Source organism: Ursus americanus, chromosome 8 (assembly GCF_024610735.1).
Source record: "Ursus americanus isolate L20-20 chromosome 8, mUrsAme1.1.p, whole genome shotgun sequence".
Classification (NCBI taxonomy): domain Eukaryota; kingdom Metazoa; phylum Chordata; class Mammalia; order Carnivora; family Ursidae; genus Ursus; species Ursus americanus.
The window spans coordinates 66,041,240-66,067,351 of record NC_142134.1 but is presented as its reverse complement, the minus strand read 5'-3'; the positions used below and the strand labels follow the sequence as shown (position 1 = coordinate 66,067,351).

The 26,112-nt window shown below is 37.1% G+C and overlaps 1 protein-coding gene across 10 annotated transcripts in view; it reads left to right on the top strand.

Annotated features, from left to right (window-relative positions):
- The window catches only part of LOC123775788 (cytosolic beta-glucosidase), an 889,125-nt gene that overhangs the window by 250,289 nt on the left and 612,724 nt on the right, over positions 1-26,112 (top strand). The window lies entirely within an intron of this gene.

Below are 26,112 nucleotides of genomic sequence, written 5' to 3'. Positions count from 1 at the left end.
CCTCCTTCCATGCATGACATCACCATGTATAGCCCCCGCCATCTTCCCAGTTATTTGTGCCAGAACAGGGAGTCATATCTGCCTTCATCCTTGGCCTACATGCTACATTCAGTCAGTCACTAAGTTCTGTCAATTCTACCTCCAAAATATATCTCAAATCTGTCCCTTCCTCTCCGTTGCCTCTGACACCCTTGTCCAGACTTTTACTATCCTTCCCTATAACTATTGCAAGATCTTCCCAAAGCAATGACTTCAAGTCAACTAAAGAATTTAGAAAATTGACTTACCACTCAACCTCTATTTAAGGAAACTGAGGTCTATGTAATATATTTAGAAATGTCTCTATCCCACTGTTTCCTTTTATTACTATTATTACTATTATTATTATTGTTATTTAGTGAGTTTCAAGTTCCCTGGAAAAATCCAGTTATTTCTTAACTGTGCCGAGCCACAAAGAGAACTACTGTAGTGGATTTATTCAAGATTGATTTTTGCAAAAGATTGTTCCCATATGTAGATTGTGCTTGTGACTCATGGAGTCTCTCTTTTTGTTCTGGCTGCTTTGAAAAGCCGAGCAAAAGTTCCTTCAAGCCCAGCAGTTAATTGTCACAGTGATGCCTGTTTGATGACTCCATATTTATTTTAAGAGGAGCTGCATCCCGTTGGGCCTGCCAGGATGAGTTAGCTGCGAAACGCATTCCTAAATAGCTAAATGATTCAGCGTAGGATCCCCTATATGAAATAGACTTTGTAATGTGGCTGCATGTTTCTCTGTTGGGAAGTCTATCTATTTCGGTTCTGTGCTTTATTTTATAATTCAATATTGCATATGAATAGGTAATGGAGGGAAGCTTTCCTGCCTCACAAAACCCATGTTACAACCAATATGTCGTTAAAACTTCGCCCAGGTACTTGGAAGCTTCCTCTGACGAGAACTCAGTTATATGGGGCCAATGTATCTGAAAACATTCAGAATCGCACACTGCAGTTTGCAAATAACAGCTAGGATGCTCTTGAACCGAGAAACCCCCAAGAGGGTACTTACCTCCTTTGCATCAATAAAGTACAACAGCTTCTTATCAGAGGCTGACTTTTGCTTACAGCTAGAAATCTGGCTAAACCCAGTTTCTAACCACTTAGAGACTTCAAATAATTCCCAAATTATACCTTCCTTCAAAGGGAATATGCTTTAAATCAAGTGTTTAATGTTAGGAAAATAATAATTCACACGCTTGCACACCTTAGCAGCCTGTTTTAATTTAGAGACAAAGAGAACAGAGTGCAGTACAGATTTTGTGCCTTGGCCCCTGGCCTCCCCACCTCCCCCAAAAGTGCTCAGGAAATGGGCTTCTTTTTAAAGACTAAGGACTTAATCAGCACTGAACTCCATAGTGGCTCAACTGGGCATTTTGCTCAGCAAACAGTATATTGAGGATAGAAATGTTGGTGTTTGCAGCAAATTCTCAAGGCGTGCTTCATTCAGTTTCTACCAAAGGACCCAAAGGCTACAGATGGACTGTGTACCCCATCTGCGGCTCACTGTAGTCTGTGGACCACCTGATAATTCTGAGGGGAAAGTGATCCTTTATATTGACAAAATGTGTGAACTGGGGGGGTGGGGGGGAAGAGAGATGCAGGATGCCGCCGAGGACAGCCATCTCAGCTAGGGCTTCAGGAGAGAAGAACATCCAGCCGTCTAGGTATCCAAGTATGTATGAACCTGCCTTCTCTCCTACATTTCTAAAATGTGCTACACACCATCTTTGGGAAAACCTAGAAAACAGTCACTCAAATGATGTTTTTCAATTCTGTGCTTTAGATAAGGACCCCCCCCCCCAAAGGAAAAAGGCTGGTTGAGAGTTTTGATGTTCAATTTCTAATTGTATTATGTCACAAATCTGTGAAATTTTGAGATAGCCATTTATCTGCACCGAGAATCATTTTCTTTATCTATAAAATCCATAAGAGGAGCTGGTGATTTCTGAGATGCCTTATTACTCCAAGAATCACAGGTGAATGAGCAGGGTGGTATCATTCAGAGAGGATATTTTACACTGATGACATACTCAGGAGTTTTGAATCTTCATAGTCTAAAATTTTTGTGTGCATTTCTGTGCTGTGGTATTTCCCCCCCAGATCAAAAAAGAAAGAAAAGAAGTATCATAAAATCTAGTCCAGTCTTGCAACCAACATTTGAATTTCTTCTAAAATACTTTTAGTAAATAACCATGCATTCCACACTTGAATGCCTCTAGTTACAGAATCCTCACAATCAGCGTATTTAGTCCACCCATCTTGGAAGTACTCTGTTCCACCCTACAGAATGTGTTATTTCCCTAGTCCTACTGTATGACTGCAGAATGAGGTTACATTCTTTTTACACAAAAGTAATCTATCCCAAAATGGCTCTAGTTACCAGAAACTAGTTCCTCTTCAGTGCTTGCACCCCTTTCTCCCATACTGCCTCGTATGTACCCACCGCAACTCCCCTGCAGTCTTCCATACCTGCAGATTCAACTTGCCATGGTGCAAGTTACCATGTTTTGGGGAGGGAGGCAAGTTCATGCTTAGTTTCCATTCAAGAAGTATAGTACTGGGGGCATCCACGGATGTAACTGTAAACAATTGTACCCCTCCACCACCAAGAGCGACCTGTATCAGTTGGGGGACTTAGGTTGACAGTGCCTCCGCTATGGCCTCCTGAATGACTAATAGGCCTTAGGGTTTCCAGTTAAGATTGAATAATTGAGTCTAGTTGTTTTTCATGGAGGGACTGCCTGAGAACAGTCAATCCAATTTGTCCTGTTTGTCTCCACCATAAGCTGTGTAAGAGCTGTGGCAGGGAGGTGTGGAACACATCTGGAGATGCTGACAGGTGTTTTGAGTGAAAGGCATGGAGACTGGGGAATCCCTTGCTGTTTCTGATAGATTTCTCAGTAAGGTTAAGGTGATTGCTAATCAAATTGTGTTCAGAGCTGTCGTACAGAGGCTGGCAGCTTGCAATACTTTAGGAGAGCTGTACCAGGGTGTTTTTCCTTAATGAAAGAAGTTCTGGAGGTGGCACTCCCTCTCAGGTATCTTACACAGTCTAAGTTACCAGGTGCTGGATTTGTTGCTCTCTCTCCACAAAATCAGCGTGCCCCATTCTAGTAGCTGTAACTTCACCTTTTCCCCCAACCAGCCCCATCTCATACCCAGACCTCTTGTTTGGAACAGCCTGTTGCAAAAGGCCTAAGGACATTTTAATAAAATGTACAGACATCTATTATGTACTCCAGTATTTTGACTTGGTTGGGCTACTGTAGAGGGATGCAGTTAGCAGTGTGCTCATTATTCTTATGATCTGGTGCCATGTCAGTCCAACAGGAGAATCCAGATGGCTGAACCAGAATTCACCCTAAATCCCTTAGACCTCTTTTTGGTCTGGCACCTTGAAGGGGTACCAACTAGGTCACTCTGGAGTTTCGAGTTAAGGGGAAGAAAGAAGCATTATGAGTAGGGATAATCAGGATGGAATCCTGAATTTTCAGGATAGGTCTGTATGATGTCTACCACCTTCTTCCTGACAATTACTCGTGGAACAGATAAGAGGAGATAAACCTTTTCTGTGGAAATCTATGTTAGTGACAAAACTGACTAAGGCATATGGGCCAAAAGGAGTTGAGAGAGGTAGAGTCAGAAAGGTTTTTGAGTCAATTTTTGAGGAAGCTTTTATAACTATCAACCATACCAGGTGCCTGTGGGTGGTAGGAGCGTGAAAGGTCCATTGGATACCTTGACTATCAGCCTATGGTTAAGTGGCTTTTGTAGTAAAAGGTGTAGTAAAGGGTTTCATAACCTGAAAAAGTGGTGAAGTGTCACCAATAGTCCTGAGAGATGTCGAAGGTCTGACATACTCAATCTATAGAGAAGAGGTGGGGGCCACACCCTGTGCCATATGGTCTCCCTCACTGCAAGACAAATTGGCCAACCAGATTCACAGATCTGGTGTGCAGTTGTAGCCTCGGCCTCAGTATAAGGAATTCTCTGTACTGTGCCCAGTCTGTGCTGGTGAGTGCATTGCCATGCCTCATACTCTGATGGAATCCAGGCAGCACTAGCAATCTGGGAAGTGCAGGATGCATCAGCAGGTTGATTCCACTTGGTCTTCAGAGAACTGACCATTACCATGGGCATCCACATGATTGACTCGGAAGCTGGATCATTAGCTATGATGTGTCCCCACAGTTTGTGGCTCTAAAGAGGGGCATCCTTAATCTTCCAGTCTATAGTTTTCCAAGTGGCACACCAAATAGCTGGGCTATTGGCAATAAGAGGCCCAAGCTCAAGAGTTAGTAAGAGCTTAGAATGACCGTGAATTTTGCCCACTGAGCCAAGCAACCGTGTCTACTTTGTGTTCTGTATAGCTAGTGCTGAGGGTAAACAAGTACAATAGCCAGTGGACACCATTTACTTTCAGTTTAGTTGACCCATCAGTGAACAAGGCCCAGGAATTTAGAGGAGTTTTGGCATATCAAGGGCCCACTGGCTCAGCAGCTTTGTTTCCCCCAAAAGGAATAACTGCCACTTTTTCCACATAAAGTTGAGTTGCTGCTGGGACCCAATGGGCTGCATTCTTCAATACATCATTTCAGCCTGACCGGCAAGTCTCATTGGCCCTCTTCTACCTCATTAGCTATTTAATCTGAGTTGACCCACTCTAAAATGGGAACATCAGCTTGGAGAGTCACAAGGATTTCATGGGTCAGGAGTTTGTTTATGTCAAGAGCCTCGTAGCAAGCTAAAATTTGCTCTTCAAAAGGAGTGTACTTGGGAGCCTTCAAGACAATGAATCCAAACCCCAAAGGGTTCCTCTGGGTTGAGGCTACCACCTTTTGCATGTGGCCCCAGTTGGCAATATCTTCAGTCACCGTGACTATTAGTTTGAATGGACCATTAAGATTGTGAGTCCCAGAGTTACTAGGACTTCCGTACACATGGTTCTCCTCAATCTTCAAGAGACTCTCCTCCGGTGCTGGTGGGATGGGGGAAATATAAGCATGTAATACACCACTTTCTCATACATTCAGATGTACAAGCAACAGCAATAGTACATTACATTGGCCCAAAGCCTCCATCTATAATGTCATATTCACTTTCTTTCCCCACTCTCAAGCCAACCCAAATTCCATCATTTGAACCCAGGTGTCCCCTCCCCCGGGTCGATAGCAAATTGGGCACCTTTATCCAAAAAAGCCATAAAAATTTGTGTCCCTCCCTCCCCAAAGTTCTGTGTACTACACAAATGAATATGGCCTTCAGTCTTCTTTGGGACCAGCAAGATCTTTGACCTACCCTTAATCATCTTTATTCTTACAGCAGTAAAGATCCTTAAAGCAGTAGATGAGGATGGAGGGATAAGGGGCCATGGACAGGGACTGACACCAGCAAACAAGCCTTTGCACTTCTTTTGGTTTTGAGTGTTATAGCAGCAGCTCGTGCTTCTGCCAAGCAAATGTGCAGTGTTTTCAGCCCACACAGGGCTTTTCCTCAGGTGGGACGTCGTCATTACTGACATCATCTGCTTCAGCTTTAAAGACCCCTTGACTCAGCAGCCACAGTGCTTTCTGACTGGGCCCGCAGGGATTGCACCTTGGAGCCAACGTGGGCTTGACTTGCACGGTGTCAATGTTTTTAAGGAGCCCACCTTAATCTGGGGCATTTGTTGCACCATTATCAAGATAACATCTCTTAAGTTCTTGCCCATTTTCAACATAAGGCCTAAGGGAATTTTCTGGGGCAACGTGGCTGAATGCAAGAACTTATCTAGGTTTCTTTGGGTGAGTTTCTCATTCTTTAGTAGGTTCCCTTCATCGACACTATACTCCCAATCTGGCCACCCTAAGTTTTAGTCAGTGTTTCACTTTTGGTTTCTCACAGGACTGTCTGTCTCCTGGGAATCTTCCTGGCAGGGCTAAAGCTTTCTTGGAACAGCCAGGACCCACTGCAAAATGCTCTAAGACTTTTATAATCATTTCGATAGGATCTTAGAGGGCGTAGCAAACTGCATCAGGTAATGAACTGTAGTACTGCTCATCTGTTACCATTCTTCTTTATCAGGTGTCACACACCAGCTCCCTCATTTCCTAAGCCAACAGCCAAAGTTTTAATGATTTGCCTGTTTTCTGCCCACCATGGTTAACAACGTCTTCCCTCCCATCCTCTGTCTAAGTTCATGTCTCCATAACTGTTGTCTAAAAGGGGGCAGAGTCTTCTCCCCAACTAGGGCAAGTCTTACACTGGTTGTTGCAATATTGTTACAACTGGGCCAACCTGACACTACCAGATTGGCCAGGAACCCACACAAGTCCCAGAGGAGAGTTGGCAACAACCGAGGCACTTTTCAGGCAGTGCCAGGGTTTTTATCATTCATTCACAGGTACTTACTTTGTGTCTACTACTGCTTGGCCCTGTTCTATGAGCTGGGGATTTAACAGTAAACAAAATAGACAAAAATCTATTTGGAGGATCTAAGTTCCAAGTAAGAGAATTACAGCACGTATTAGAAAAGGTAGGAAATGCTTTGGACAAAATAAAATAAAAAGAGGAAAAGAAAACGGGATAGTAAGTCTCCAGCGTGAGGATGTGATGTGATGGAAGCAGGATGTAGTGTTTGGTTGTGAGGTCTGAGTAGGCTTTATTGAGAAGGTGAGAAATGAGTCAAGACTTGAAGATAGTTCAATAGTATTTTGGGTTCCTGGACCGAATTCCAATGTGTAGTGTGTTTGGGGGCTGTCTCAGAATTCAACTCAATTCTGACACTATTTACCTGGAGAGAGCATTAAATTCCATAGGTTAAGGGCTCAGTCCCACCAGACCAGCCTCCACTCCAGACACCAGTAGCAAATCCAGGTTGTTACCTGTATTTCTGACTGACTGGCTTTTAAATCAGAGGTTTCCATTACCCTCATCTTCGGTTTAATTAATTTGCTAGAGTGGCTCACAGAATTCAGGAAAACCTTTATTCACTAGATTACTGGTTTATTACAAAAGGATATTAAAACACATGAATGAACAGCCAGATGAAGAAATATACAGGGCAAGGTATGGAGAAAAGGCAGGAAGTTTCCATGCTCTCTCTGAAAGGGTCACTCTCCCCAAACTGGAAACTCTCCGAACCCCCTCTGTTAGGGTTTTTATGGAAGCCTCATTACACAGTCGTGATTGTTTAAATCATTGGCCTTTGGTGATTTAACTCTCAGGCTCTTTCCCCTACCTGGAGGTCAAGAGTGGGACTAAAAGTTTCAGCCCTCTAATCTTGCCCTAGATTCCCCTGGCAACCAACCCCTTCCTCAGGTGCAGTTCCAAAGTCACTCTATTAACATAACAAAAGACTCCTAGCTAGCTCTCCTTCCCTGGGAAGTTCCAAGGGTTTTAAGTCCTCTGTGCCAGGAATGGGTTGAAGACCAAATGTGTACTTCTTATTATAAATCACGAGATCATAGATAGTTAGGCAAACTGACTTCTGCAGGAAGAGCATGTGTTCCGTATTGTAAGCCCACTATTTAGAACAGTGCCCGATACACAGAAGTTCAATAAAAATTTGCTGAATGAATAGAGATGCAGGCAGCATATGTTAGAGTCCATTTCCTTGTTCACAGATTGACGTGAAGATTCTAGATTGGTCTTTGCTCCATCTCCAACCCTCCTGTAGCAAATTGATGAACAAGAACCCACAAACCCAATGATCAAATAATTTTTTGTTGGAAGAAGAGCATAATGGTTCAATCTGGGATGCTTCAACCTACCTATTAGGCTTCCCTTAGGAACACTCAGCAGATTCTTGTCACCTGCCTGACAAAGAAGCTTGCCAGAGGGATCGCTCCCTGAACAAAAGGTGGATTTATTCCAAAGACAAATTCCATTCTCTAACTTAGAGTGCAGAAATTCCTGGGAAACTCCCAAATGCAGTTTTCTGATTTCAGAAATATTGTGGAGATTCCTTTTCATACCCTAGCACATCAAACCAAAATATTTCCCTATATTTTATCCATTGTCCCAGTCCTACTTCTTGGGGCCATAGTGAATAGAATTACTCTTTTATATATTGATACTCAAATATTTGAGGCCGACTTCTCTTACCTGAGTTTTCTCTTCTGTTGGATAAATAACTTCATCTTGTGGGGCGCCTGGGTGGCTCAGTCGTTAAGCGTCTGCCTTCGGCTCAGGGCGTGATCCCGGTGTTCTGGGATCGAGCCCCACGTCAGGCTCCTCCACTGGAAGCCTGCTTCTTCCTCTCCCACTCCCCCTGCTTGTGTTCCCTCTCTCACTGGCTGTCTCTATCTCTGTCAAATAAATAAATAAAATCTTAAAAAAAAAATAACTTCATCTTGTGTAAGAAATGATTTTACTTAGGACATTGGATTTTCTTCACCATCTTACACAATGTCCTCTGTGAATGTTCTAATTTGCCTTAAATTGTGGTACTTAGAATTGGCTGAGTACACAAGGTGTGTTACGAGTAGCCCAGAGAAAAGAGTATTGCTGTCTCATTTGTCCAAGATATATATTTATTAATGCAGCTTAAGATCATATTAGTTGTTTGGGGGACAGTTCTGTGTCATCATAGGTACTCATTGAGTCTATTGCCGGGAAAACAATTATTTTCATCTGAGCTTTGCTAAGACAAATGGTCCTTGTGTTTTACTTGTGTAGTTGTTTATGGGGGAGGGGTACCACAAAATAACTAAATAATTTTTTTCCTGTTGAATTTTAACATACTAGATTTCATACGATGCTTCAGTCTGTCCAAATATTTTCCATTGAATTTGCTATTTTCCCCTAGTTTCATGTCACTCTCATATTGATGAGTCTGTCTTTGTAATTATTATCTAAGGTAGTGGATTTAAAATTTACATAAACAGAAAGCTTTTTGAAGTCAACTGTGACACAGAATCCTAAAATATAAAAAAGACATTTGTCAGTATAATTTTTTTTGCAAGTTAAATTATTACTATTTATTCATTATGAAGACCGTCATATTAGCGAAATGATGTGCTTATTGTTGAACACAAAATTTCAAATCAGTGTTTCTGGATGACAGCTGAAATCAGATCAATGTCATCATCTAACTTACTTGAATATTTTGTTTTCGTTGCAGTCTTGAGAATATTGTGATTGAAAGAGAAGTAGCTGCAGTTGTTTTGTTAGTTGGTTGATTGGTTCATTTTTAACTCCATTGTCCTTATAATCTCAAGATACCTTTAGTGTAAAATGAATTAGATGTTTGAAAGAAGCATAGTAGAAAATTTTTGTTTTAAAACCAAAGCATTGATAATAATTAACAACTGTCCTCATTTATTGTTCAACAACTATTTCTTGGGACTCTACTATATGACCAGCAGTGTTTTAGATGCTAGGGGTACAGAGATGTATACGATAAGAAAAAAGTAGTGGCTTGTGGGTTCTACATTCTAATAAGATGTGGCAAAAAATAAACACAGATGTGTACATCTGCACATAAATATTTCTGTGTGTATGTGTGTGTGTGTGTGTGTGTGTGTGTGTGTGTGTGTGCTAAAATCAAAATCTGCACCATGTAGCTGAATGGGACTGAAGGAAAATGCTAGGTGTGCTGACTTTTCTCACTCTATATTCATTTCCACTAACTTGAAGAGGACTTATTGCTATCTGGTGTTAATACTATACTTCCTTAGTCCATTTGTTCTACCACCTTTCTAGAAGATTATTTTACACCTCTCCTCTCTCCTCAATTCCTAACACAGTTTTCCTATCCTCACTTTCAGTCAATGACTGTGTTTCCTATTTCACTGAGAAAATAAGAGCTCCCAGAAGACAATATTTGTTGGGTACCACCAACACATCGACTCACCTGTCAACCTCTGTTATCAGTATAATTTGCCTATTTCCAAAGCCAAAGTAGCCATGCTCCTATCTAATGCCGACCCTTCCACCTGCACCCTGAATTCCATCCCTTCTTGCTTATTCCAAGACCTTACTTCAGTGATTCTCCTTTATTTCTCCTTCATTTGCTTTCTACTGGGTCATTCCTGCCATCAGTCTTCCTCGTGCGATCACGTCCCCTACTAGCCACTGCCTCATTTTTTTTTACTCTACTCTGAAACAAAATTCCCTAAAAGTATCATCTGTACTAACAATCTGTAATTCTTCCCCTTCAAAAATTTTTTCTTACCTGATTATTTTTTTTTAGATTTTTTTTATTTTTATTTATTCGACAGACATAGAGACAGCCAGTGAGAGAGGGACACAAGCAGGGGGAGTGGGAGAGGAAGAAGCAGGCTTCCAGTGGAGGAGCCTGACGTGGGGCTCAATCCCATAACGCTGGGATCACGCCCTGAGCCGAAGGCAGACGCTTAACGACTGAGCCACCCAGGCACCCCTTTACCTGATTATTTTTTTAATTAAGGTTTTACTTTTGTTTTTCGAGCAGTTTTAGGTTTATAATAAAATTGAAAGAAAGTGACAGAGATTTCCTATATAATCCCTGCTGTCCAAATTTTTTAAATTGCTTAAAATTTAATATCTTTCTAATACCTTTAGAATTTTTTTATTGTGAAATATAACACATGCAAAAAATTACCTAAAATGTAAACTGATAGCTTAATAAATTATTATAAAGAAACTCTCATGAAAACCATCAAGATTAAGTGGAAACTGCTAGCATCTCAAAAGCCTTTCATGTACTTCTTTCCAATTTCTACCCTGTCTCTTCTAATAGGCGATCACTTTCCCGGTTTTTTATATCAATTTCTTCGTTACATATATTCCCACACAGTTACGCATCTCTAAACCATCAAGTTTCATTTTGTCTGTTTCTGAACTTTGTCTTTATAAGTGGAATTATGCCATCGTTGTGCTTACTGTGTTCTTTGTGTCTGGCTCTTTTCACTCCACATTATGTTTGTGAGAAGTTACCTCTATGTTGTCTACTGGTAGTTTGTTCATATTCACTCCTGTACGTTACGTGAAGGTACTGAAGTTTATTTTTCCATTCTATCATTGATGGGCATCTGGTTTGCCTTTAGATTTGAGTTACTTTGAATAATGCTGTCCTGAACATTCTTGCATATGTCTCTTGGTTTTTGTGGGTGCACAGTTCAGAGGGCTGTATAACTGGAGTCATAGAGACACGTATTTTCAACTTTACTAAATAACATCACACTACTTTCCAAAAGGTGTTAATTTACATTCTCACCATCTGTACACGACAGTTCCAATTGTTCCACATCCTTGAAAACATTTGGTGTTTTAGCCTTTTTGATTTTTGTCATTCTAGCGGGCCTGTGGCCATCATCCCTGTGTTTTTAATTTACATTTCTATTATGACTAGTAAGGATGAACACCTTTTCATTTGACTACAGCTATTTGGATAGCCTCTTCTGTGAAGTACCTGTTCAAGTCTCCTGTCCATTTTTTTCCTTCTTTTGTTGCTGTCATTTCTTATTGATTTATGGAAGTCCTTTATATAGTGTAGATATTAGTTTTATGTCTGTTATATATGATGAAAATATACTTTCCCAATTCAGTCTTATCTTTTTATCTTCTTAATGGTGACTTTGATGAACAAAATACAAGTTACATTTATTAATATTTCCTTTATAATTGGAGCTCTGATGTCCTATTAAAATTTTCCTACCCAATGTTATGAAGTTATTCTCCTACATTATTTTTTTAAAGTATTATTTGCTTTGAATTTTATACTCAGATCTTTACTCCAATCAAAAAATTATTTTGCTTATGGTGTGAAGTGTGAATTAATTTTATTTTTTTCCTATATGAGCATAATTACCTTCCACCTGGATATCCACCTGGCTAAGTCCTTTACCTTCAAGTCTCTGCTCTAATGAGGACTTCCCTGACCACCCTAATTAAAATTATAACCTCCATTCACTCCAACAAACACAACTCCAGTCCAGAGCACTTTATTCCCTTATGATAAACATACAATTTACTGTTTATTGTCTGTCTGTCCATTTGAATGTAAGCTCCATAAAGACAGAAATTTTTGTCCATTTTTTTTTTTTACCAATATATCTCAAGTACCTAGATGGTACCTAGCACAGAATAGGTGCTTAACCAATATTTGTTAAATAAAATAAAATAAAATAAAATAAAATAAAATAAAATAAAATAAAATAAAATAAAATAATGGCCGGAAATACTTTATTCAACTCAGCACCTGCCCTGGTTCATCTGACTATATAATTCATTGTATTGGTGGTGCCTAATATGTGAAATTTTAAAATATAAGGCGCTTGAGTATATGTGCAATTTTTATTACAGCTTTTGATATAATTCAAATATTTTAAGTAAATGGTTAAACTAATACTTTAATAAAACATTTTTAAAATCTTGAAGTTGCTCTGTGGGATGGCATTTGCTAGATTTGTATGGAGTGTCCATTCATTTGGTAAATATTTATAGTGTACTGACTAGATGCGAAGTACTATGTTAAGCTCTGAGGACAAGATTGAAGTAGTTGTTCCTTCAAAGACCTTGCAGTTTACTAGGAACACACTTTAAAACCATAAGACTAAGTATTTAAATTTAACTCCATCCCTTGGGTTTCAGGTTAGATGGCTCTAAAAATAGAAGGTTAGTTCCAGAGAAGTTGTGAAGGAACCACCAATAAAAGCTACTTTGAGGTGTGAGATCCAGACTCTTAACCACATCAGGTCAGGATTTATCCAGGGCTTGGTCTAGTGTCTGGGTCACCTGTTAGCTATGTGGCTTGTAAGCTACATGCCCTGAAAGTGGATCTCATAGGACCTGAAGATGTCTTGGGTGATAGGGTCATTGAAGGAACCCGAGCTTAGAGTCAGAGACTTGTTCTGAGTCTTAGTTAACTTAATTGTTGCATTATTCATTCATTCACCAAGTATATATTGGGCAGCTACTATGAATCCAGCTCTGTTCTGTATACTTTGTATGTGTTAGCTCATCGTATCTGCATCTTTTCATGATGACATAGGTACTCTCATCCCCATGTTTATATGAAGAAACTGACACTCAGAGATGTTAAAAAACTTGCCTGAAGCTACAAAATGTTTAAGCGACAGAGAAATGTTTAAGTGGGCTTCATACCCTTGCAGTCTAGCCAGAGAGCAAAATCTTGACCTTTTATCCATACTTATGACCTCATTAACTGAATGATTCATTTATTTATTTAGCAGCTGTGTATTGAGTACCTGCTGTGTTCCAGGTATTATGGTAAAAGCTGGGATACAGGAGTGAACAGGGATAAGGCTATTCCTACCTTTCAAGAGCTGATAGCTAAGCAGTTAATCATATGCAATGTGGTTTTAATTATACGTGGACGTTCTTCATCACAGGATCATTTTAAACATCAAATAACAAGTGGATTTGAAAGCATTTTTATAAGCCATAAAATTCTCTACAAGCAGGAGTTTATTATAGTTATTATCATTTATTCAAGAATCAAATGATTAAGTAATACATTTAATAATACATTTAATACATTTAATACATTTAATAATATTTCCTTCTTACAATTTGGCATTCTTTCTATCATTCTTCTTTGTTCTCTTTCTTTCTCTTTTATCCAAGAAGGGTAAAAAAAAAATCATTTACAAGGTGACATGCTGTAACCAAGCCCAAGTTATGGGAATTTGAATTTCTAAAATGTACTTCAAAAAGTAATTTAAACAGTAGCTCTCTTAGTTCATTTAAAATACCCTTTAATGTACCAAAGTATTGGATTTACACATTTCCAAGAATGTGTGTATTTGTTTTAACCAGTGGATTGCGTACATTGAGGCTGTTTCTAAAAGATGAAACAAAAGACAAAAAACCACTTCGTCTACTCTGAAAGTCAGGCAGTTATATCCAGAGTTTTGATTTGTTGATTAAAATGAAGAAATGAAGAAAAAAGGGGGGGTAAATTATACAATAAGTAAATTACACAGTAAGTGCATGGATTTTGGAGACAAATGGAAAGACTATATGACCTTTGGTGAATTGTTCAGCTTCGTGACGGTTTACTTTCCTTATCTGTAAGATGGGGATAATCAAAGTAAACTACTTCTTGGGGTTCTTGTGAAGTTCAAGTGAGTCAATGGAAGTAAACCGCTTATAGCTGCATCTGGTGCCTAGCAAGTGGCTAGTTCATTTCTGCTAAGAAAGAACTCTTCAATCTAAAAACAACAACAACAACAACAACAACAACAACAAAAACTCATTATTAGATTTAAAAACCTGGCTGTAGTAAATTCTTTTCTGAGTTTTGATTGTGAAATGTCATTTCTGTTGTTGGTGAAAAGAGAGAGAGAGAGAGAATAGCTACATGTGATTATCCGAAGCTGAAAAGTTAAATAGCAGCCTTGAATGCAATGCCCAGTTTTGAAGAGAAGCTTAAAACATAAGTCAGTGTCTGGACACATTTGTTCAATTGTCCTCAGCATTTCCATGTAGATCCTATTATTTCTGCAAATTCCTTCATAATATTGCACATTTTGTCCTGATGAACACAACCTCTCTTATCTCAGAAGTGGGGTTTCCAGCTGTTGGACTGAGGAAGCTCTATTCTTCTGAGTTTCATATGGAAGCAGTGATAAGAGAGACAACATTGCTGTAGTTAACTGGCTGCTCTAATGAAAAGCTTCCATTGTCAGGTGGTGTAACACCAATTGTTAGTTTTAATCAAAGAGAATCTAATAGCTTAATGAAATCATTGGCATTAGATGTTCCTGGTTCTTTAACAAATTGCTGACCATATTATAGGAATTTATTTTTCACATATTGGAGTAATTACCCTGTAGAACCTAGCAAACATATTTTATCTTTTGTTTTGTTTTGTTTTATATTAAAGAAATTCACAGTTCCTGTTTCATATGCTGTAAATAGCTGCTTGTAGGTGAGGGAAATACCATGTTTTAAGCTCTCCATTGACGTAAATCTTTGGCAAAATGGTCATACTGTCCCTTCCATTCTTCTATCTTGAGGGGACAATATTTTTTGTTTCCTGGTATTTAGCTAATCCTGAGAATTCTTGAACAAATCCCCTTCCATTTCAAATGTTAATTATACAAAATTATTGATTATTGATTGATCACTCTATCAGTTCTCTTGCTTTTTGGCATCTCACAAACCATTCTTAGGATGGTTTCTATAACCCTAAAATGTAAATTGTTTCTCGATAAGCTAGAAACCATCTATTAGTCAATCAACAGGAGATTTTCAAATTCTGATGTAGGAATTGAAGACCTTAATTTTTAAACTCAATTTAAACTAATATTTATGTTTATCTGCTCCTATAAATATTATACAAACCTTTTGGTTATAGCAAATGGTGGGCAGCTAACTTCATAGCTATTTCTTGTACTACACAATTTAGCCTTTGTTAAAAGGCTCTCCTGTATTGGTCTCTAAGTTAATTAGTGATATATTTTTGTGTGTCACCTGTATGGAAGGGAATGTGGTTTTTTCATATGTGTTATCATTATCTTTCAAATAAGATTGTAAGTTCTTGTAACCAGGATGATGTCATTTATTATTTTTATTGCTTCCTTCTAAAAATTACATGCTTATTAAATACATGGTGATTGTATTAGTTATTTATTGCTGTGTAACAACTTACCTCAAAATTTGGTAAATTAAAAGAGCTATAATTTTGTACTGTGTCTATACGTCAAGAATTCAGGAATGGCTTGGCTGGTGGTCCAGGCTCAGATTTCTCAGAAGGTTGCAGTTAAAGGTATGCTCGGTTCCAAGGATCTGAATGCTTGACTGGGACTTAATGATATGCTTCCGCGGTGGTTCACTCACATGACTGGCAAGTTGGCATTGGCTCTTGGTGGTAAGTCTCAGTTCCTCTCCACGTGGGGCACTCATAGGCTGTTTAAATATCTCCATGGCATGATGGTTATCTTCCCCCAAAGGGAGAGATCTAAGAGACTAAGTTGGAAGCTTTAATGTCTTTTATGACCTGGTCTTGGAGAGTACATACTGTCATTTCTGTGATTGGTCATAGCCAGTCTCATTCAGTGTTGTAGAAGACTACATAAACGTGTAAGTACCAAGAAGTAAAGATCATTAGGGGCCCCTTTGAGGGCTAGCTACTGCACTGAGAGACTGAGTTGTCTCAAAGATTCACATGTCAGATGCCAACATTTTTACTTAACTCTCACTGAACAACCATTACCACAAAACATCAATTCAGAAGAAGATATCAGAAAAAAAAAACTATTATTTTTTTATTGAGGTATAATTCACATATAACGTGGTGTAAATTTAAGGTGTATAGAGTGTTGATTTGATACATTTACATATTGCACTATATTTCCCACCACAGTGTTAGCTAACACCTCTGTCATGTCACCTATCATTCTTTTTGTAGTAAGAACAATTTTAAGGTATTGCAACACTCAGCCATTCATTTTGTCATCTGTAAGAGAAAATTCAACCTATATTGACTTAAACAAAAGGAAAATTGTTGGTTTACATAAAAGGAAAGAGTAGGAATATGCTGGACTTAACCTAGGTACTCAACAATGTTTTGGAGGACCTATTATTTTCAGTCTTATTGTAGTGTCTTCAGCCTAAACTGGACTTCTTTCATAGTAGCAAGATGGCTACCAAATGCTCCTAGAAATTTCATTTGTATGCATTTCCATTAGTGCAGTAGTATTCCGACTGGACGGTCACTGTGGCAAAGGGAAAGGGATTATTCTGACTACACAGGGTATTTAAGATCCACCCAAAGAGCAAGGCTATTACATGGCGAGGAAAAGATAGAAAAAAATGTAGGGAACCATAATATCTACTACATGGATAAATATTTATGTTTATTATAATTAGCAGCTCTGAACTGATTTAAACAGATACACATATACTCCCAAAATGGAAACATTTATACTGTTCTTTTCTCCTTTCTAAAAATCCCAAACAAGCCTCTACCGCATAGGAGTGTTAAAACGTTAATAAGATAATGCATGGTCAATTCCTGAGAATGGATCCTCATACGTGGTAAGCTGAGCTGGTGTCAGATATTTGCATATGGAGATTTTGCCACTATTTCACATGAAAGACAAGCAGATTTCCAGTCAAGGTTCAAAGTTTTTGAAACTCTGGGTTGCACTGGGAAGCTTCTTGGTATTATCAACTTTTCACTGGTGGGGATTGGGTTGCTGTAGAGCAGAGGGGTGGGATTTAATATAGAACACTGGCAAAGAGTAAGCACTTTGAATTCAAATGGATTTGGTTTGGTTATTATCGTTACCCCTTCCTAGCTATGTGACCTTAAGCAACTTAACTTACCTCTTGTGTCAGTTATCTATTGCTGTATAACAAATTACCCTAAACTTAGTGACTTAAAATAACATGCATTTATTATTTCACAGTTTCTGTGGGTCAGGAGTTTGGGCATGTTTTAACTGGGTTCTCTGCTTTGTGCTTCACAAGGCTGCAACAAAGGTTTAAGCTGGGATTGGTTTCTCATGAGATGCTCAGCTGGGAAACGATCTAATTCTAACCTCCTTGAGATTGCTTGCAGTATTTCCTGCAGGTGTGGAAATAAACGGCAACTTGCTTCTTCAAAGTCACAAATAGAGTGAGTCTGTTAGCAAGATGGAGTTTTATGTAATGTATTGTAATCATGGGAGTGATTCATCACCTTTGACATATTTTGCTGGTTAAAAGCAAGTCACAGATCTTGTTCACACTGAAGAGGAGGGCATTTTACAGGGCATATGGTGCATGGACACCAGGAAGCAGGGGACATGAATCCACCTTAAAGTCTGTCCACTACAGACTTTAAGAGGCTTTCATTTCTTCTTCTGTGTAATGGGTATAAATAGTGCCAACCATGTTCAATAATCATTATAAAGCCCTTGATGGTAGCTTATATATTTGTACCATCTACGAGTTGCTTATTTGGCGAAGATAAAAATGACTAATTAGCCAGATTGAGCTATTGAAAATCAGGGCTACTTGAATGTAATTTATCTTCATTGACCCTACTGCAAGCTCCTTAAGTTTATTATATTTCTCCTTCCATTCTGTGACACTTTCCAACACTGTTGTTATTTTTGATGCCATAAATCCATTTCTCATGGCATTCTCATTTCAATGAGATGGGCTTGAAATTTATTTCCTCAGAATTAGATTTTCTGTGCTAATAAATATTGTGATAAATTAATTTGTGATAATGGGTAAAAGCAAGAGAAAATTCTTCCCCTGAACTTCTTCCCTTTCTCCACCTCTTCCCACCAAATAGGAAGCATATTTTAATCAGTGCCTCACAATGAAATAAACATTTTTTAAGACAGAATTTAACAATTCACAAAGAGCTCTGACACACTTTACAGATTGGGAAACTGAGCCTTCGGGAGGCTGAGTAATCCTCTTAACCCTGAATCCTGGACTTATGCAGCTATACTTCTCAAACACTCATTTGGACACTCTCAAAAATATGTCCCAAACTGAATTTTAATTGGTGTCTATTGCAGTTATGTCTCTACATTTATTGTAACATTGAAAAAAATTCACCTAATAGGAATTTTGGGCCATGGAAGAAAATATCAGGAGGATTCCTGGTAGGAGGGTAACAGATTTAGAGACAAGCTTTCTTGGCAAATCTAAATCATACTTAATAATCAGAATCATTACATTGACTCCTAAGTCCAGACCAGTTTGGGTTATAAGGGAAGCTAATTAGTTTTGCTCATAAGCATAAATAATCTGCTTTGAAATTTCTTTACTTGAAAACTATTAAAAGTATAATGGAGTATTAGACTAGACCATTACATCATAATTAACCATAAACAACCATAAAACTGGAAAAGGAAAAAAAACTATGAATCATTGGATTTGAAGCTTTAGACAACAGACAGCACAAAACAATGATCCCCCAAAAAGGGAAATTTGTGAGGGGAGCCCCATGATATCCCTGATTCTCTGCCTGGGACAAATCCCCAACTGTGGTACAAGGAGCTAGACTCCAAGACAAGAATAATGGTTTCTACTGAGTTGAAGAAGCTGAAGTATGGAGCTCCCAAAGAAGCTGGAATCTGCAAGACAGCACACTGTAGAGAAAGAATCTCTTTGTGATAGGCAAGTCCAGAATTCTGTGGGACAGGAGTTCCCTTACACAGAATAAGATGACACAGGCTTACAGAGAGCAGCTTCTTTGATGGTTTTGATATGGATTTAATAGCAGAACAGAGATACAAGGGTTTGAATAATGCTGAGAGATATTGGAGTTCTGGTTCAGCTAGAAAAGAAAAATTTAGAGGTAGAGTCTACAATATTAGGCTGAAGAAATGTTTGGCTTTCCAAAGATTCATCTAAAAACACACAAAATCAAGTCTGTGTAATTTAAAGAGGACCAACCCATAATTGAAATGTGTATTAGAACAAAAATAAACACCTTAAAGGGAAAAATGGGAAAATCTAGAATCTACATTATTCATAATGGCCAGTATATGATAAAAAATAACTAGACATGCAAAGAAACAGGAAAATGCAACCCAGATTGCAAAGAAAAACACAAACTAATATTAGAAACCCAATCCAAGTTGCTGTGATATATAAGAGTTAGCCCGAAAATGCTAACAGTAATGTGTTCAAAGAATATAAAGAAAATATTTTATAAGGAATGTATTTTATAAGGATGTAAAATATATTAATATACATTAAGTATAAATGTGTTCAAAGAATTAAAATGTGTTCAAATAATTAATAGAAAATATGGTCTAAATGCATGAATAGATAGGAAATCTCAGCAGAAAATGAAACTATAGAAAAAAATCAAATTTCAGAAAGGAAGAATATAATAACTGAAGTGAAAAATTAACTGATGGTCTTAATAGCAAATTGGATATGGCAGAATGCAGAGTCAATAAACTTAAAGATGAATAAATAGAAATTTTACAGTTTGGAAAAGAAAGGGAAGACAGTGAATAAAATTAAAAGTACAGGGACCTAATGGACAATATTAATTGGTATAATTTATATATAATTGGATTCCCAAAAGAAGACAGTGATAGTTGTCTGAAAAAAAGATTAAATAATGCCTTAAAGTAAATATGATGAAAACCCCAGCTTATAGACCAAAGAGGTTTAGAACCCCATGGTGAATATACAAAGAAAATGACACTGCGGCACATCAGATATGCTAAAATCCAAAGGTAAAGAAAAAATATTAAAACCAGCTAAGAGCAAAGACATGTGGTATATAGGGGAAAAATGATACAGATAATTGCTACCATCTCATAAGAAACAACAGAGTCCAAGTGACCGTGATTGATACATTTATAAAGTTAAAAACAAACAAAAGAAAACTCTTTCAATTCAGAATTGAATTAGCAAAAATAAACTTCAAAAACGAGGATGAAGTAAAGACATTTTTGGATAAATGTAAGCTGAGATGATGTGTTACCAGCAGACTGGCACTACGATAAATACAACGGTTGTGCTTCAAAATAAAGGTAAATGGTACCAGATGGAAAGGATCTGCAGGTAGGAAGGAAAGAATCAAAAATGGAAAAAAAATTAAAATTTTTCTTTTGAATCAATTCCTTCAAAATTAATGGCTATTTAATGTAAAAATAATATGGAAAGCAGGGTTAAATTATATGTAGAATTAAAGAAATAACAACAATGGTACAAGGAAAGGCAAAAGTTTATTCCATTTGTGAAGTGGGACCTATATGATGTATAAAATAGTGAGTTTGTCAGTAGTGATGTGAAAAATGATAAGTGTAAATTATTAGGTATGAAGTGTGAAATGATAATATATTGACTCTGAATAGACTTTGATAAGTTACAGATGGGTATTTAAATGCTAGAGCACTAATTACAAATAAAAGAAGGGTAGCTAATAAGTCAATAGAGGGCATAAGGTAGAATAATAATATATACCCAATTAATCTAAAAGAAGGCACACAAGAGTAAAGCAAAGAACAGGTGAGACAAATAGAAAAAAAATATTGCAAGAATATAAACTTAAACCTGATCATATCTATGACTACATTAAATACAAATTGTTTAAATGTTGTATTTAAAAGTGAAGGTTGTCAGAAAGGATGAAAAATAATACAGTGATATCCTGTCTGTAAGATATACACTTTAAATGTAAAGTTATATAAATAGGTTAACCGTGACAAGATAGAAAAAGATACACTATGGAAATACCAATCAAAAGAAAGCTATGGTGGGTGTGTATAGACTTAAGGACAAGAAATACTGTTATGGATAAAGAGGGACATTTTATAATGATTAAAGGGGCAATGAATCAGGAAGACATAACAATCCTGAAGATGTATGCATCTAATAATAGAACTTTAAAATTCATGAGGCAAAAATTGGCAGAGGCAAAGGGAGAAATAAACAAATCCATAATAATAGTTGGAAATTTTAACAACCTTCTCTCATTAAGATGAAACTAGTAGGAAAAATATCAGTAAGGCTATAGAAGGTCTGACCAACACTATCAACCAAATTAATTGACATTTATAGAGCACTATATTTAACAACCACAGAATAAACATTCGTTTCAAATTAGCATAGAATGTTCATCAAAATATAACACATATTGGGCCACAAATGAAGTCAATAAATTTCAAAAGATTGAAATCTTTTGGCACTTGATGTTAGACCACAGCAGAATTAAATTCAAAACCAATAAAAATGATATCCAAAACTTCAAATATTTGGAAATTAAATGGCGTATTTCTAAATATTCCATGGATGACAGAAGAAATTGGAAGGAAAATCAGAAAATATTTTAAACTCAATGCTAATGAAAACACATCAAAATTTGTGAGAAGAATCTAAGCAGTGCTTAAGAAGGAAATTTGAAGTATTAAATATCTATATTTGAAGTGAAGAAATTTATAAATCAATGACCTTATTTTATACCTTGAGAAGTTAGGAAAAAAGAGTAAATTCAACCCATAACAAGTAGATGAAAAAATGACAGAAATCAATAAATTAGAATAAGCAAATAATAGAGAAAGTGAACAAAGTCAAGAGTTTGTTCTTTGAAAAGATTACTAAAATTGAGAAACACCTGATTAGAATGATGAAGCCAAGAAGGAGTAAAATACAAATTAGTAAAAACCATAAATTTAAAAAGGGAATATCACTACAAATTCTATAGACATTAAAAGGAATTTAAGGAATAGCATGATTACCTTTTTGCTATTACTGGCAATAACTTCAATGAAATGGTGACATGCCTTGAAGAACACTTTTTACCTAAAATGACACAGGATGACATAGAAAAATCTGAATAATACTTTATCTATTTAAATTTTTGAAGACATAATAAGAAATATAACCCTAAGGAAAATTTCAGGTGATTTCACTGGTATATGCTATGAAACACTTCTTGTAAAAATAATAACAATTTTACAGAAAAGTCTTTCAGAAAAGAAAGGTGGGTAGAATGCTTTCCAATGAATTCTGTGAGGCAAGCATAACCCTAATACTTAAACCTGACAAATACATTATTAAAAAGAAAAGTGCATGCCAATATCATTCATGGACATAGACACAAACATTCCCAATAAAATATTATCAAATTGAAAATAGTAATGTATTTAAAAAAAGATAAAACATTATGACCAAGTGGTGTTCATCCCGGGAATGCAAGGTTGGTTTAAACATTAAAAAGAAAATCAATCAATATCATTCCCCCTATTAACAGAAAAAAGGAGAAAAATCACATACTCATATCTACAGAAGCAGAAATAACAATTGATAAAATTCAACTCCTATTCATATTAAAAAACCTCAGCCAATTAAGAATAGAAGAAAATTTCCTGGATTTGATAATGAGCACTTATGAAATTCTAAACTGACATTAAGTTTAATGGTACAGAGTAATTTCCTCCTTAAAATGAAAACAAGGCCAAAGTATCTGATCTACCCTATTCTATTCAATATAATACTTGAGATCCTTGCCAACATAACAAGAAAAAAAAGGGAGCAGGCATGTAACAGATTGGTAAGGAAGATGTAACCTTGTTTTTATTTACAGACTACATGAAAAAAAAAGAAAATACTGGGTAATCTTAGGTAATCTACAAAAAATCTGGAATTGATAAGCGAATTAAGCAAGGTTTAGGATATAAGATTTGTTAACAACATCAATCACATGTCTGTTATATTTTTAAAGTGAAATAACAATAAAACAATAACAATAACATCAAAATACCTAGAAGTGAATATAATGAGACACACAAGAGTAATACATTGAGATTGACAATGAATTACATTATCATTATTATATTACAGAATTATTCTCCATTTCAGAATGGAGAGGGTTACCATATTCACGGATTGGAGGACTCTGTATTTTACAGATGTCAGTTCTTCCTAAATTAAACTCTAAATATAATGCAAGACCCATCAAAATCCCATGAGCTTTTAATTTTTTTTGATAGATATTATTAGGCTGATTCTATAATTTTTATCAAGAAGCTAAACTATAATACTTCTAGGAGAAAATACAGAAGAGAATCTTACAACATTGGAGTAGGCAAGGATTTCTTGGATAGTTACGTAAAAAGTACTAACCATAAAACATGGTAAATAAAGCTTAATCTATAGTAAAAACTGTTCTTTGAAAAACAGTTTTAAGATAAAAATTAAGGGACACCTGGGTGGCTCAGTCAGTTAAGTGACCGATTCTTGGTTTTAGCTCAGGTCATGATCTTGGGGTTGTGAGATCAAGCTCGCTTTGGGCTCCACACTCAGCACAGAGTCTGCTTGAGATTCTCTCTCTCCCTTTCCATCTGTTCCTCCCCCTGCTCATGCTCTCTCTCTCTCCCCCTCTAAAATAAGTAAATAAATAAATCTTAAAAAAAAAAAGAATAAAAAGCTGTAGATTGGGAGAAAATAATCACTGTGTATAATTCTGAAAAAGGAATTTTATTAAGAATATATAAACAACTTTGATAACTCAAGAATAAAAGGCTAACAAATCGATTAAAAGTGGGTAAAAGACTCAAACACTTCACAAAAGAAGGTAATCAAATAGCCAACGAACTCATGAAAAGTTGCTGAACATTATTGGGCATCAGAAAATACAAATTGGTTTAGCATTATGAGATAGTATTTCACATCCATTAGAATGGCCAAACTCATTCTATGAGGCCAGTATTACCTTGATCCCCAAACCAGGCAAAGACCCCATCAAAAAGGAGAATTACAGACCGATTTCCCTAATGAATATGGACACCAGAATCCTCAACAAGATCCTGGCTAATAGAATCCAACAGTACATTAAAAGGATTATCCATCATGACCAAGTGTGATTCATCCCTGGGATGCAAGGGTGGTTCAACATTTGCAAATCTATCAGTGTCTTAGATTTTATACAGAAAGAAAAATTCAAAAATCATATGATTCTCTCAATAGATACAGAAAAAGCATTTGACAAAATACAGCATCCTTTCCTGATTAAAACCCTTCAGAGTGTAGGGATAGAGGGTGCATACCTCAATCTCATAACAACCATCTATGAAAAGCCTACAGAAAATATCATTCTCAATGGGGAAAAGCTGGAAGTCTTTCCCTTGAGATCAGGAACACGACAAGGATGCCCACTCTCGCCACTATTATTCAACATAGTACTAGAAATCCTTGCAACAGCAATCAGACAACAAAAAGGGATAAAAGGGATCCAAATCGGCAGAGAAGAAGTCAAACTGTCTCTCTTTGCAGATGACATGATACTCTATATGGAAAACCCAAAAGAATCCACACCCAAACTATTAGAAGGTATAGAGCAATGTGGCGGGATACAAAATCAATGCTCAGAAATCAGTTGCATTTCTATACACGAATAATGAGACTGAAGAAAGAGAAATTAGGGAATCCATCCCATTTACAATAGCACCAAAAACCATACGTTACCTTGGAATTAACTTAACCAGAGACGTAAAGAACCTATATTCTAGAAACTGTAAATCACTCTTGAAAGACATTGAGGAAGACATAAAAAGATGGAAAAATATTCCATGCTCATGGATCAGAAGAATTAACATATTAAAATGTCCATGCTACCCAGAGCAATCTACACTTTCAGGGCTATCCCAATCAAAATACCGAGGACATTTTTCAAAGAACTGGAACAAATAGTCCTTAAATTTGTATGGAACCAGAAAAGGCCCCGAATCGCCAAGGAACTGTTGAAAAGGAAAAACAAAGCTGGGGGCATCACAATGCCGGATTTCGAGCTGTACTACAAAGCTGTGATCACAAAGACAGCATGGTATTGGCACAAAAACAGACACATAGACCAATGGAACAGAATAGAGAACCCAGAAATGGACCCTCGGCTCTTTGGGCAACTAATCTTTGATAAAGCAGGAAAAAACATCCGCTGGAAAAAAGACAGTCTCTTCAATAAATGGTGCTAGGAAAATTGGACAGCAACATGAAAAAGAATGAAACTTGACCACTCTCTCACACCATACACAAAGATAAACTCCAAATGGATGAAAGACCTCGATATGAGACAGGAATCCATCAAAATCCTAGAGGAGAACATAGGCAGCAACCTCTATGACATTGGCCAAAGCAACCTTTTTCATGACACACGTAATTTCAAAGAAGAGAAGCTAGCCTGATTAAGAAGTTCGATTAAGATTGAGTTTTGAATTGAGCTACCCTATGATCCAGCCATTGCACTACTGGGTATTTACCCCAAAGATACAGACATAGTGAAGAGAAGAGCCATATGCACCCCAATGTTCATAGCAGCATTGTCCACAATAGCTAAATCGTGGAAGGAACCGAGATGCCCTTCAACAGATGACTGGATTAAGAAGTTGCGGTCCATATATACAATGGAATATTACTCAGCTATCAGAAAGAACGAGTTCTCAACATTTGCTGCAACATGGACGGCACTGGAGGAGATAATGCTAAGTGAAATAAGTCAAGCAGAGAAAGACAACTATCATATGATTTCTCTCATCTATGGAACATAAGAACTAGGAAGATCGGTAGGGGAAGAAAGGGATAAAGAAAGGGGGTGGTAATCAGAAGGGAGAATGAAGCATGAGAGACTATGGACTCTGAGAAACAAACTGAGGGCTTCATAGGGGAGGGGGGTGGGGGAAT